Source organism: Neofelis nebulosa, chromosome 7, assembly GCF_028018385.1.
Source record: "Neofelis nebulosa isolate mNeoNeb1 chromosome 7, mNeoNeb1.pri, whole genome shotgun sequence".
NCBI classification, from domain to species: domain Eukaryota; kingdom Metazoa; phylum Chordata; class Mammalia; order Carnivora; family Felidae; genus Neofelis; species Neofelis nebulosa.
Window position 1 is genome coordinate 51,449,260 of NC_080788.1, and position 12,559 is coordinate 51,461,818.

Below are 12,559 nucleotides of genomic sequence, written 5' to 3' on the forward strand. Positions count from 1 at the left end.
GTAAGTGCAAAATTTATGGACATGCACTTTCATCAGAACTTTTCTACTACTTAGAGCACATTGAGAATGAGTTCACAATATATCATTTCTGCAAAGACCGAGCCAAGTGCCCTGCTTCTGACCTATTCTGCTATCAATTTCTTCTTAGAATTCTCAGGTTTCTAAAAAAACTTCTAAATTCTGTTATAATCAATAAATACTTCCCAGAACAAAAATTTATATTGTTTATTAAAATGTTTTTAAATGAAGTTATTAAAAATGAAAACAGGATTAACACTGTTAGCTTAATGGGATATACATTTTAAGAATACCTTGATAGTAATGGATCCTAAATTTGTTTTCATTTGATACCTTGATAATAGCCATGTGCCTGGTTTCTTTTCCTTTTCTAAAAATCAGAAATGTAGTACAAACTGAAATTAAACTCATTGATAGGTGGACCACTTGATTTTATAACAAATTTTATCATTGTAACTTCATGATGATAATGTGTATGGTTCATGGATAGCAATTGAATCTCAATTTCTGCTGCAAAATGTTACCTGATTTTTCAGTCCATTAACTGTGACTTAAAAAAATAAATAAAAAACAATTTTTAAAAGTAAAAATATAATTTTCAAACTCACTTAGTAAGCTTTTGCGTAACAAATTAATTTATGATCAAATATATATATATTTTTTTCAGGGAAAACACGTTACAAATTTACTTGTTCCAGGTTATTAAAAATTATTAGGTATTTCTTTTAGCTTTCAAAAAGAGATTTTCTTTTTAATCATTTGGGACTCAGAGAAATGGTACCATATTTAAAATGTTAAATCCTAGGACAGGTGTCATTCTTAAAAATATATTACATTTAGTTCTTATTATTTTTATAAGATTAATGATTGGATAGCATTATGTAGTGAGAGAGGATATGTAGCAGAGAGAGGCTTCTTCTGGAAGGCCAAATATCAAAATAGATAGAATATTTCCTAATGCCAAGACAGGCACTGAGGATGGTCAATTCAATGAGCAATTTGATAAAGCTCAATGGAAATTTCAAGTCATTTGTTTGTCTGTTGTCCAGAAATTAGTTTTAATTATCTGATAAATTCACCCAGTTGCAGGAGCTCCTTTTTGATCATATCACATAATTGTAGTTGTATTACACCTTTCAAGCAAGAAGAGAAAAATTCCTTTCTAAATTAATTTTCAGTGAGTGCATGTGGGTTCTTGATTCATTCGGCAAGCACCCACAGGGTCATTAATACATTTCTTCCAACTCCCCCAAGACAGCTAGTATCATTCATCATGTGTTAACTGTCATTATGTGGCATTTATATGCTTTATCCCTAAGTTTGACTGTCTAACTTATCCTTTGGCCCATAGCCCTCTTTTCTTGTTGAGAAATTCATGGCAGGTTATCAAGGTCAAACTTTTTTTTTTTTTTTTTTTTTTTTTTTTTAATTTTTTTTCAACGTTTATTTATTTTTGGGACAGAGAGAGACAGAGCATGAACGGGGGAGGGGCAGAGAGAGGGAGACACAGAATCGGAAACAGGCTCCAGGCTCTGAGCCATCAGCCCAGAGCCTGACGCGGGGCTCGAACTCACGGACCGTGAGATCGTGACCTGGCTGAAGTCGGACGCCCAACCGACTGCGCCACCCAGGCGCCCCTCAAGGTCAAACTTTTGATAAGTTTTTCTGTCACATAGCTTATCCATTATTTGAAGTTTCACTAGATTGGGCCCTGTTCTGTCCCCAACTAATTCTTGGGTATTGGAAATATACTATGGAATTTAGTCTTATTATGACTGAAGACATCTGGAATTTAAGTTAGATAATTAACTATCTTAATATCTAAGATATTATTGATCATTATTGAATGATCCTTGGCCAATGTTAAAAAAAATTAGAGTTAGTTTGTGATAATTGGTGGATGAAATTTGGAAGTTTTATTTAAAAGAAATAAGACAGTCCCAAAATGCTGAGCATGTATCTTCTTGGGAAATAGGGTCTGTTGGAAAATACTAACCATAATTGAAATTAATGGAAACATATAACATGCATTGAAGAGGAACATTTCCAAGCAACATTATGTTGGGTATTAATATTCCCTTTCTTTCTCTCTTTTTGGAACAAAACAAAACAAAACAAAACAAAACACCTATGTTTTAAAATATTCAGAGGGACTTAGTCACATTACAAGAAAAGTTTTGGACCTTTATTATGTGGTATATAATATATTACTTGTTGGAATTTTAAAAATAGGTAAGGAAAAAGCTATTTTATTTATTTCAGATATTCTAATTCAAAGGTTAAGGAAATGATGTAGGAACTACTCACCAGGTGTGATTATTCCTCGAATTTTATAGGCAGATTTACTTTGACCCAGTGTCACCACACCTATCACCAAATATTCTTATGATAAATGATTTATGTTGTTTTATTTTCAGGTCCTTGCTCATTTGTCGTCTGTGAGCTCCCATCCACCTGCCCCCCCCCCCAATTTCTTTTATTCTCTCTTGGTTTCTTGATTTCTTAATGCATCTTATTTGTAAATCATTTGGAAATTAACAGATGAAGCCCTTCTTATGAACAGATATTCATAAACTTCTTTAATGCCCAAGTGGGGTATATTGGGTTTATTAGCATTATAGCAATATGGCAATAATATATTATAAGGAAAAATAGCAACAATTATTGTTTTCTTAATACACTCCAACACTATGCTAAGTACTTTATGAATGTTAACTCACTTTTTCCTTTAATTCTCACCTAATTCACATGAACCCTGTCTCTCTTTCCAACATTTGAGTCATTTATGTAAACAGTTTTACATTTTTTTAAGTGTCCATGTTCAGGGAAATGAAGTTTCTGAGTAGCTCTGAAAAGAAACTACTCACTGAAAAAGAGAGATTCCCATGGTGCTACCTAGGCTTATCTTGAAAAATTACCTCTGTATGTTTTTTGACATATTAATTATGTATCTTTCACAGACACATTAAAATAAATAGTATTTGTAAAAAAGTCTATCACTATGCCAGCTTTCTTGAATGCCACTGGTGGTGTGTATCTTATACTTTGAGACATTGTTCATATTATGATCCCATTGTTCAAAACTGAATGAAGTGGGGCTTAAAAGAGTTTATGTGCCTTGTCTAGAATCACAAAATAAAAATGGGGAGGCAAACCCAGATATTCTCTTAAACACTGTGTTCTAATCCAGTCAACTGCATTTTCCATACTGGCAGCATGAAGGAAATTTGCTCTAAATCAGCATGATCTGAAAATTAAATAATTTATTGAATGGTTTTCTTAGATTTTTATTCTCCTCTCATAAATCATACTTTCTATTACCAAAGAAAATGCAGAGTGTTCAATCATTGCCATCTCAGCCCTCATAATAAAGAAAATCACCAGGTTTCTTGAACTATTTGAACATGAGATGCATCTACAAAGCAATGGAAATCAAGTGAAGTGAGAACTGAAGTATAATGTGTGTTTGAACTTTACAATTTTGTATCTTACTTATTTTCAGTGTTTTCACTTGTTATATTTCACAGCATGTATTTTACTCGAGATATTAATATTTGAGTATCAGTATTTTATGGGAGAGTGCTGGATTTTATCTGGGTTTACATTGTATAACAGTTACATTGCTCTCCTCCTTAATCTGTTTAATAGGAATTCGCAGAATTAACACTCACATTTGAAACTAAGATTCATTGCTTTAAAAACAGCAATGGTTTCTATTATTAAAATGCTTTTGAAAATTATTTCCTTTTATTGTTTTTAATGTTATTTGGATCAGTTGAAACAAGTGCTCTAAATTGTTCCATCAAATAAATTGGTTGAAATAGAAATGGAGGCTTTGTAGATAAAACTGCCACTTGGAAATTATTGGCTGAATTTAAATTCATGTTAAACTGTGTGGTTGTGAAAATGATGCATCAAATATGGGTATTGCAAATAATCTTTATTACATGCATCATTTTCAAAGACTTATCTACAAAATTAAATAATGAAAATGTGCTCTTGGTTTAAATAAAACCATGCATTTGTGGTAAATAAAGGTAAATAAATTCAACAGAAAAGTTTTCTAGTTCTGGTGGCCATCAGCAAAAGGACTGGATCAGGACAGGTTTCCTTCTGCCTTTTGAATTTCGCAGAAGGAAATCTGTCTAGTGGTGGAAAGGCTTTGAAATAGAGTTGACTACCTCACAGGGAAATTTTCTTGACTTTCTTTATTTTATTAAAATTTTTTTTAATATTTATTTTTGAGACAAAGAGACAGAGCATGAGTGGGGGAGCGGCAGAGAAAGAGGGAGACACAGGCTCCAGGCTCTAAGCTGTCAGCACAGAACCAGATGCCAGGCTTGACCCCACAAACCACAAGATCATGACCTGAGCCAAATTCTGATGCTCAAACCAACTGAGCCACCCAGGCGCCTCTTGACTATCTTTATTAATAGCAAATGCAACTTCCACCCTCTGTGAACTCCCCAGGCTAAGTGAGAAGGCCAATGCATTCCTCTTTAAGGCTACAGAAGCCATTTAGGATAGGTCTGTGTGATGAGCATAAGCAAGAAGCAGAAATGTAATGGGAGATATATCATTGAAGGCATTGAGTGTCATAGTAAGGTCTTAGGCTTTCTCTCTGAGAGAGATAGGAAACAATTTGAGCAAACAAAGGACACATATTTTAATGTTGTCTCCAGTTCAAGGACCAAGGAGAGAAGCAAGGAGACCAGTTGGGAGGCCATTATGATAACCTAGATGATGGCAGCTTGGAACAAATATGGTGGCTTGGATGAAGAAGTGATCAGATTATGAACGCATATTGAAGTATAACTTACAGTATTTGCTGATGGATTAGATACAGATGAATAAGATTATGAAAGTCTATACTTACGTTTTTTTCAAACAAAAAATATTTGATACATGGGTTGACTTGGGTATCCTGACTTGATTCTTATGTCAGGTAGTGCAGTGTCACTCACAAGTGGTATTCCAGGTGTGCTGAAGGAAGAGTGGAAGACCTACTTTACAGAAGGCTGTCCCTACTGTGTTCAGTTTCAAGTGTCCCTGCCTAGATGACCCACAGATTTTATTTTCTAGTATTAACTAAACTAACCCTCAGAAAATGGACAAAAATTTCTTGCCAAGAAACCATGGACTGAAGATAATACTGGTAGTGCAAGCTTAAGCAAATAAGATGTAAGTGGCATTGCCAAGTTTATCTTAAGCTCTATCAGGAGGTGTGTGTGTGTGTGTGTGTGTGCTGTGTGTGTGTTAAAGACTTCTTTTTGAAATTTATAGTTTTGTGTATTTCGTATAATACACATAATGTTGATATACTAATAGCATGTATATTATTCATAAACAAGCATATGTATGCATATATAATAAAAAGCATATATATATGCATATATAATATATTTATTTAATATATTAAATAAATGCTTCAGAGATCCTCCTTGTTATTTTCTGCATGAAAGTACCCCAACCATAGCCCTTGGGTGGATTAAGCGAAGAAGGCAGATGTGATAAGCCTTTGGTTATTCAGGGTGGGTAACCTGATATTCCACATGGCACACTGTGCTGTCTCCAAAACTTTGAATAAAGCTTCCATGCATATCTCCTCTGTATCACTCCTCTATGCCTCTATGTACCGATCCAAGAGTAAGGGGTGCCACAGTGAATCAATTGAAAATCTCCAGTTGAAGACACAAACTAACATCAGGGTAGCCATGAAGTGTGTCCAAGGCCACAGGAGCCTGCAGGAGCACATCAGAGAGGCCTCAAACCCAGTCTTTGAGGTTTTAAAGGCTTCTTAGAAAAAAAAAAAGATGCCTAATCCAAGACCTGAAAGATGAACATGATTTAACCAAGTCAAAAGTTGGAGTGGGAGATGGTAGCTGTTTGCTAAGAGTACTAGAGACACGTATGCCTTTTTCTTCCTCCCAAGAATCATCTGATTAATACATGTGTGAATGAGGAGCCTGGACATCAGAGAGAAACCCACAGGCCTTTAATTTCTGCTTTGGAAAACATCTGTGTCCTCTTTGAATCACACTGTGCCAAAGCCTTCCTTTTCTAAGTCTCAGCCTTCCAGAATAAGGACAATAATAATGACATGACGAACAACTAACATTAATAGCTTACTGTGTTCTTAGTGCTTCACATACCTTAAATTATCTGATCCAGGCAACAGTTCTGTGGGGATAGGTAGTATCATTATCCCCATTTTACTGATGAAAAAAATATATAAAGAAGTTAAATATCTTGCCCAAGTTCTCATTACCAGCAAATGACAGAACCAGGAGTCAAAACCAAGCAGTCTGGTTTTAAAATGTAGGCTCTTTGTCCCAATTAGCCACAATTCTCCTTCACCGCCTCTAAACTTGGCAAGTATTTACCAAGTGCTTCCTGTAGGACAGTTATAGAGATAGGTATTACCTGGGTTGGGGGGGTCACAAGGTAGCAAAACTCAGATATTTGGCAAAACAACATGGGAAGAATCTCATGAAGAAATTCATCAGAAAATATAAAACACCTAATTTCTACTAACCTTTGGGTATGGCACTCTAAGCTATTCCATTAAAGACATACTTAATGCTAAAGACTTTCATTTGGAATATAAATTTACCTAAGGTTTAGTGGTTAAAAAACAGAAGGTTTTATATCTGGGAACTAGAAATGCCAACAGGTAAATGCTAGAAAAAAAAATTAGCATATACAGGGACTCCTGGCTGGCTCAGTCAGTAAAACATGCAACTCTTGATCTTGGGGTTGTAGTTCAAGCCCCACGTTGGGTGTAGCGATTACTTAAAAGTAAAATATTTAAAAAAAATTTGGCATAAACATATTAGTTGAAAGGGGTATGGGTTGGCAGTTAGGGGAGGAGGAGAAGAGGAAATATAAAATTTCATTTTTATAGATTAATTTGAATTATGTAATAGAAAATCTTACATAAATATCAAGGTATTCATATGTTAGATGAAGATGAATTTATTTGTGATAAGTGAATAAATTATTTAGCACCTAGAATACATTACATACCTTTCGAAAAACATGGTTGTCATTTGGGTTTAATATATGTCCTGTATTATTTTTAGCTTCCTGTAAAATTGATGGAGAAATTTCATCACTTCCCTTTTCCCCCATATAAATTCTTATGAACTTCTCCACTGTGTCTGCCCTCTCTGTATCATCTTAAAGATTGCATTGCCTTAGAAAGACTGATAGAGTTCACTGTTCTTTTTCCAAAAGTAGTTTCATCTTTCACAGAGATTGAGATTGATGATTTTCATCTTGGCATATGAACTAGAGTATTTCATCGTCTTTTTTCCTCATGAGCAATCAGAATGCCAACCTGGCCCGACTGCACAGAGACAGTAGCATCAAGGAATTGACTTAAATATTTCCTTGGTAACAGTTGTGCAGGCACCACTTTATTGATTATTGTCTGCATACCCATTTAAATTTATTGACAAAGAAAAAGTGATCTAGATTCTGTCGCTGAAATCGATGTGTTTTGTACTATTGTTCTCCGAGCTCAGACTGGTCTCCCAACGCTGACCCCTCAAGGACAGAGGTCAGGTCTATTTATCTTTTTTCCTCCCATCCCCTTGGATGGTCCTTTACCTAGTAGCTGGTAATAAGTATTTATTGAGTGGATGGATAAATGGATGGGCCATGGAAAAGCTTGCACTAAAGATTCAGCCAACTCCTAATTAGTAAGAGAAAGAGGAAACAAGGAAAATCAGCTGATTGCTTTTCTTTAGCAGCCAGATATACATAGTCTTGAATATTCACTGAAATTGTGTTTTCTAAGCATCATCATCCTAGGACCGTATGTTATACACAGCAGGTTGCAAAAATTTAAAAATAGACACATGAATGGATCTAGTTTGTAACCATCCAGAAATCTTCTCTTTCCTTATGGCTTATTGTTTGGCTTGTCACTAGTCATTTTGTCATGATCTAATTTCAATCATCTGATATTTTTAGAGAGCCCCAAGCCTTGCCTAAAACTTGTCTTCTTATTCCTCATGCTGCTACACCTTCTCCATGAGAATATTTAAGGAACTGCTGCATCAAACATATTTCCTCAGTATTTGGATTCACAGGCTGGGTTCTGACTTATCTGCCTCTCTCTGGACTTCTGGCTCATTCGTGATCTCTTGTAGCCGGTAGCCCTTATGCTGCTAACTAGGAATTCTATTTACAACCTGCTCAACCGGGTCAGCCTCCTCCCCATTGATTTGATCCCTGAGCCTGGGACTTGGTGTGATATTAGTTCCTCCATCAAATCCAATCCCTTTAGCCAATATGGATGTGCATCCCTAGTTCTAGAAATTTCGGTACAACTAAACTCCTTGAGATAAAAAGCAGGGATTTATTCAGCTTTGTATTCTCAGCAGATAGCACAGTGTCTGGCACATGCCAAGACAATCTGGCTGAAGAATGGTGGCTGAAGAAAAAAAAAATTATCCATTCATCTCCACATGCCATTGGAATATCCCATTCAATAAGAATGTCATTGTGACATTCTGGCAGGAGCTTTATTTTCCATTTTAACTCATCAATGTATCTGTCCAATTTTTAGTCTTGGAACAATTTGAATTAATTTCACACAAAATCTCTCATTTAGTACTTATTATATCTAAAGTTCAATGGAAGGTACTGGAATTTTCAATTACATCACTTTTTACACTTCTTGTATATCCTTCTAAAATAGTGTATATCATCTGACACTCTAATTGTTTGTTATTTGCTTTCTTTCCCACCTCTCTAAACTCCTTGAGGGCAAAAGTTGGAACTTATTAATCTTGTGCTCCTAGCTGCTAATGCACCACGTGGGGCATGATGGGTGCTCATTAAATGTTTGTTGCCTGAGTGAGCAGATGAATGATAAATGACAGTGGCAGACATGTATTAAAGAACTAGTCTATAAGGCAGAATGGAAGAAATGCTAAACAATATGTTAATGGACTCTAGGTAGGAAGAGAATGGAAAAGATCATTATAGGGATGATTTTTTTCCTAAAGTGTTAATTCAGAGGCATTTATTCAAATTTATCTATTCAGTTTAAGAGTAATTTATCTGTCTAGAGAGCCACCAGAAAAAATTAATGCTGACAGATCTTTGAAGGCAAACAAACAAACAAAAAAAACAAGGCAGAGTACTTCATTTTCAAGAATAAGCTACAAGAAATGGAGACAGTTCAAAGAAGAGTTGTTACCTTTTTTTAAAAAATCTTTTACCCATTACAGGTGAACATGGGCCTTTTATATATATTCTGGAACACCTGTCTGCCAGCCAGGCAGCCCTGCTTATCTGGGGGCAACATAAAAGCGCTCCCTAGCGGAATATACGTAAGAGCATGGTAATGGTGGACATTTTTCCAGCCTCCTATGTTTCTTTTCATCTGAATGAGGTCGGTTTTGGAATCTTAGAAAAAGTTTAAGTATTATGGTTTTCAACTCTCTCAATCCTAGCACAGACTACATAGCCAATAGTATGTGATGCCCCCTTATAAGCCTAAATGAAGTTCTTAAGTAATATGACCGCTCTACAATTTAAAGGAAAAATCAAAAGAATAAGTAATTTATAATGAAATAATACGGATCTCAGTAGGTAAAAGTTTGGGCATGACCACACTAAAATATATAATAAAAATGCTGGCCTGGACACATCCCATTGCTGTTAATGCAGACTCCCACACACATGTGGTAGTGTTGTCAGTGACGTGGGTGTTCAAATGGATTTTATTGGCAAAGATATGGACAACAGCAACAGAAAAATTTGGCCACTTCTTATACAGGGTTAAAGGCCTTCTTAAAAATTTGGGGGTATATTAAAACTTTGAAAGGTCTGTGTAAACTAGTTAGATTCTGGGCTCAGGAAATTATACACAGGGCTTTTACTTTCATAAATGTCCATTGGAATATGTGAAAAACATGTGAAATGTCAGGACAATTTTTCACTGTGAAGGACTATCCTGAACACTGCAAGGCATCTGGCATTTCTAGTCCCTGACCACTAAATGCCAGTGTCTCCATAATCATTGGGGAAAACCGGTGTTCCTTGGCCCAGCAGTTTCCAAAGCCTTCCCCCAGGGGGGCAGTACCAACCCTGCTGAGAACTACTGACTTCAGGAAAGGGATTGATTCTTCTACATTCTGAGGCTTTCCTTGTTTCTGCCCCTCCCCTCTTTTATGCACAGAGAGATAAAAACCTAATTAGTAACCTCCAACTAATTCAAGGAGTTCCTTTCTTGGATCTCTCGTGTTTGTTACTTCCTCTGTGTTCCACCCACTTTGTGTATAGTTCTGTCATAGCACTTCCCAGGCTATGTAGTAAATTATCTTATTGCAATTGTCTCTTCCATTAGAAAAAGATTTTCTTGTCCTATTTTTTCACTTTTATCTATATGTCCTACAAGCTTAGTTCCAGGCCTGGCATAGAGTCAATTTGTTGGCTGATTAAATGAAAAATGTGTCTTACTAAGCTACTAAGCATACTCCATGGAAGTCATCGAAGAAAAATCCAAAATTTTCAATTGAAATTATTTTACAATACAGAATAAAACTGGTTTATCTTAGAATTTAATAATTCGATAAACTGGAAGCACCTGGCTGGCTCAGTCAGTGGAGCATATGACTCTTGATCTTGGGGTCATGAGTTCAAGCCCCATCCATGTTGGGCACAGAGGCTACTTAAAAATTAAAAAAAAAAGAAACTAAACTAAACTAAATGAACTATTTCCTAATTTGTAAATTGAGAAAACTGGAAATGAGAAAAATGGTTGAAAAAAGATACATAGGTTCATTTAAATGATAAGGAATATAATTCCAAAACCTTGGCTTAGAATATACTAATTTTTAATGTGTCTCATCCATGCCATTGATACTTAAAGTATATTAAAATTATATTTTGAAATGCTCATATCTCTTGACATATACAAGACATATCCCTTGGTGTCTCTGCACCAAAGTAGGGAATAACCAATTGGATCAGTCCATCCATCCATTCATCAATTTGATCTGTCTCTTTTGAATATGTTATATGATAGGAATTGTGTTTCTCAAGCTATCTACTAGGAATCTGAGCAGACTGTGATGCAGTTTTTACTTTCCAAAAGGCAAAGCCCTGTAAACATAGTGAGACCATGATGTGGTGTGAGATACTAAAGTTCCCATTATTGTGCAAGCATGGAGAGCCGCCAGGTGCCTGAGGATGATTTGTTTGTAGGTTTTGCACAGGAGTAGACATTCACATGTGCTTTGGAGAATAGCAGTGTTGCAGACATGGAGAGATGAACTGCCTAGATCACTCTACTAGAAAGGTCTACTTGTCCAGCTGTGAAGAATGTGGCTAGTTGACAGCTTCCAGCTATTGGCATCTCCAGGATCCATCCCCATTTTGGAACAGATGTGGTACTCTTCTTGGGACAATGACTGAGGAAGGTAGTGGTACAAGAGCCTAGCTATTTTTAGTCCATACAGACCTCTTCTAACAGCCAGTCTTTGCTTTGGAGTTTCCACTGGGATGAAGGAGACTTTTGTCAGATCTGCATAGTGAATAGAGAGCTCCTTACCCAATTCTGCTTTTGCCTCTCCCCCTTTTTTTTTCTTTCACAAGTCTTAATCTCCAATAAACCTTTTGCATTCCTAACTCCATCTTATCATCTGCTTCTGGAAGGACCCAAGTAACACCATTGAGAATAAGCTTGGTGGAGGATATCTCAGGCAAAATGTTTAACATGAGGACAACACAGAGGAAATGGGGATAAATTTGGTGTTCGCAAGATAACAGGAAATGAGGATGCTCTGGTTTGGATTCGGAAGCTGAGGCACCTAGAATGTAAAGGTTCTGGTATGGGGCTTTTTCCTCAAAGATAAAGGGAAGCATTAAAAATTCTTTTAAGAGGAGAAGTGAGATGTTTTAGTGTAAAGTAGAGAGTGAGTAAAGCAGGAGATAGAAAGAAACACCGTGTTTCTGTTTAGAATTTCATTTGTAAAGCAGAACTTACTTTTCTTAACTTTTTATTGCCTCTTCATGAAGCTAGGTTACTGAGGTGGAACATGAGTGCTTCATGTCTCACATGGAGAAAGAGGGTATGTTCACATTACAAAGGGAAATTTTGCCTCCCTGCTTTTACACCAAACACTAAATGTCAATCAGGATCATCAGAGTCCAGATCCCATCAGTAACACCTCCTGAGTTCCTATCGTTCTTGTTGCTAATTTAAAGGTATTTATCTTCCTTTATATATGACCATTATCTCAATCTCCACCCTCCTTAAATCAGTTCTTATTTTTTCCCCAATTTTTATGCATTAAAATTTGGTCTGATTTCTCATCTCTTTTGGATGCATTTGTATCATTACCATTTATTGACAAGTTTGGGTTTCACCATCCATTTTTTTTTTGTGTATGTGGATTTATGTAGACATTATTGACCTCCTTTTCTACAAACATCCTTAACTAAAACATTAAGTAAGACCAGGCTTATTAAGTGTTTGCTATTAGACAGTTTCCAGGAATAGGATGTGTTATTTCTCTTTACC

The 12,559-nt window shown here is 35.9% G+C and overlaps 1 protein-coding gene and 1 long non-coding RNA gene across 4 annotated transcripts in view; both read left to right on the plus strand.

Moving 5' to 3' along the window:
* WDR72 (WD repeat domain 72) overlaps positions 1-12,559 on the plus strand; it is a 237,012-nt gene that overhangs the window by 158,875 nt on the left and 65,578 nt on the right. The gene's annotated exons all lie outside the window — the stretch shown is intronic.
* On the plus strand, positions 7-3,012 carry LOC131516543 (uncharacterized). The gene is made up of 2 exons (XR_009264139.1): positions 7-1,409; positions 1,662-3,012. It is a non-coding gene; the product is annotated as an uncharacterized LOC131516543 (long non-coding RNA).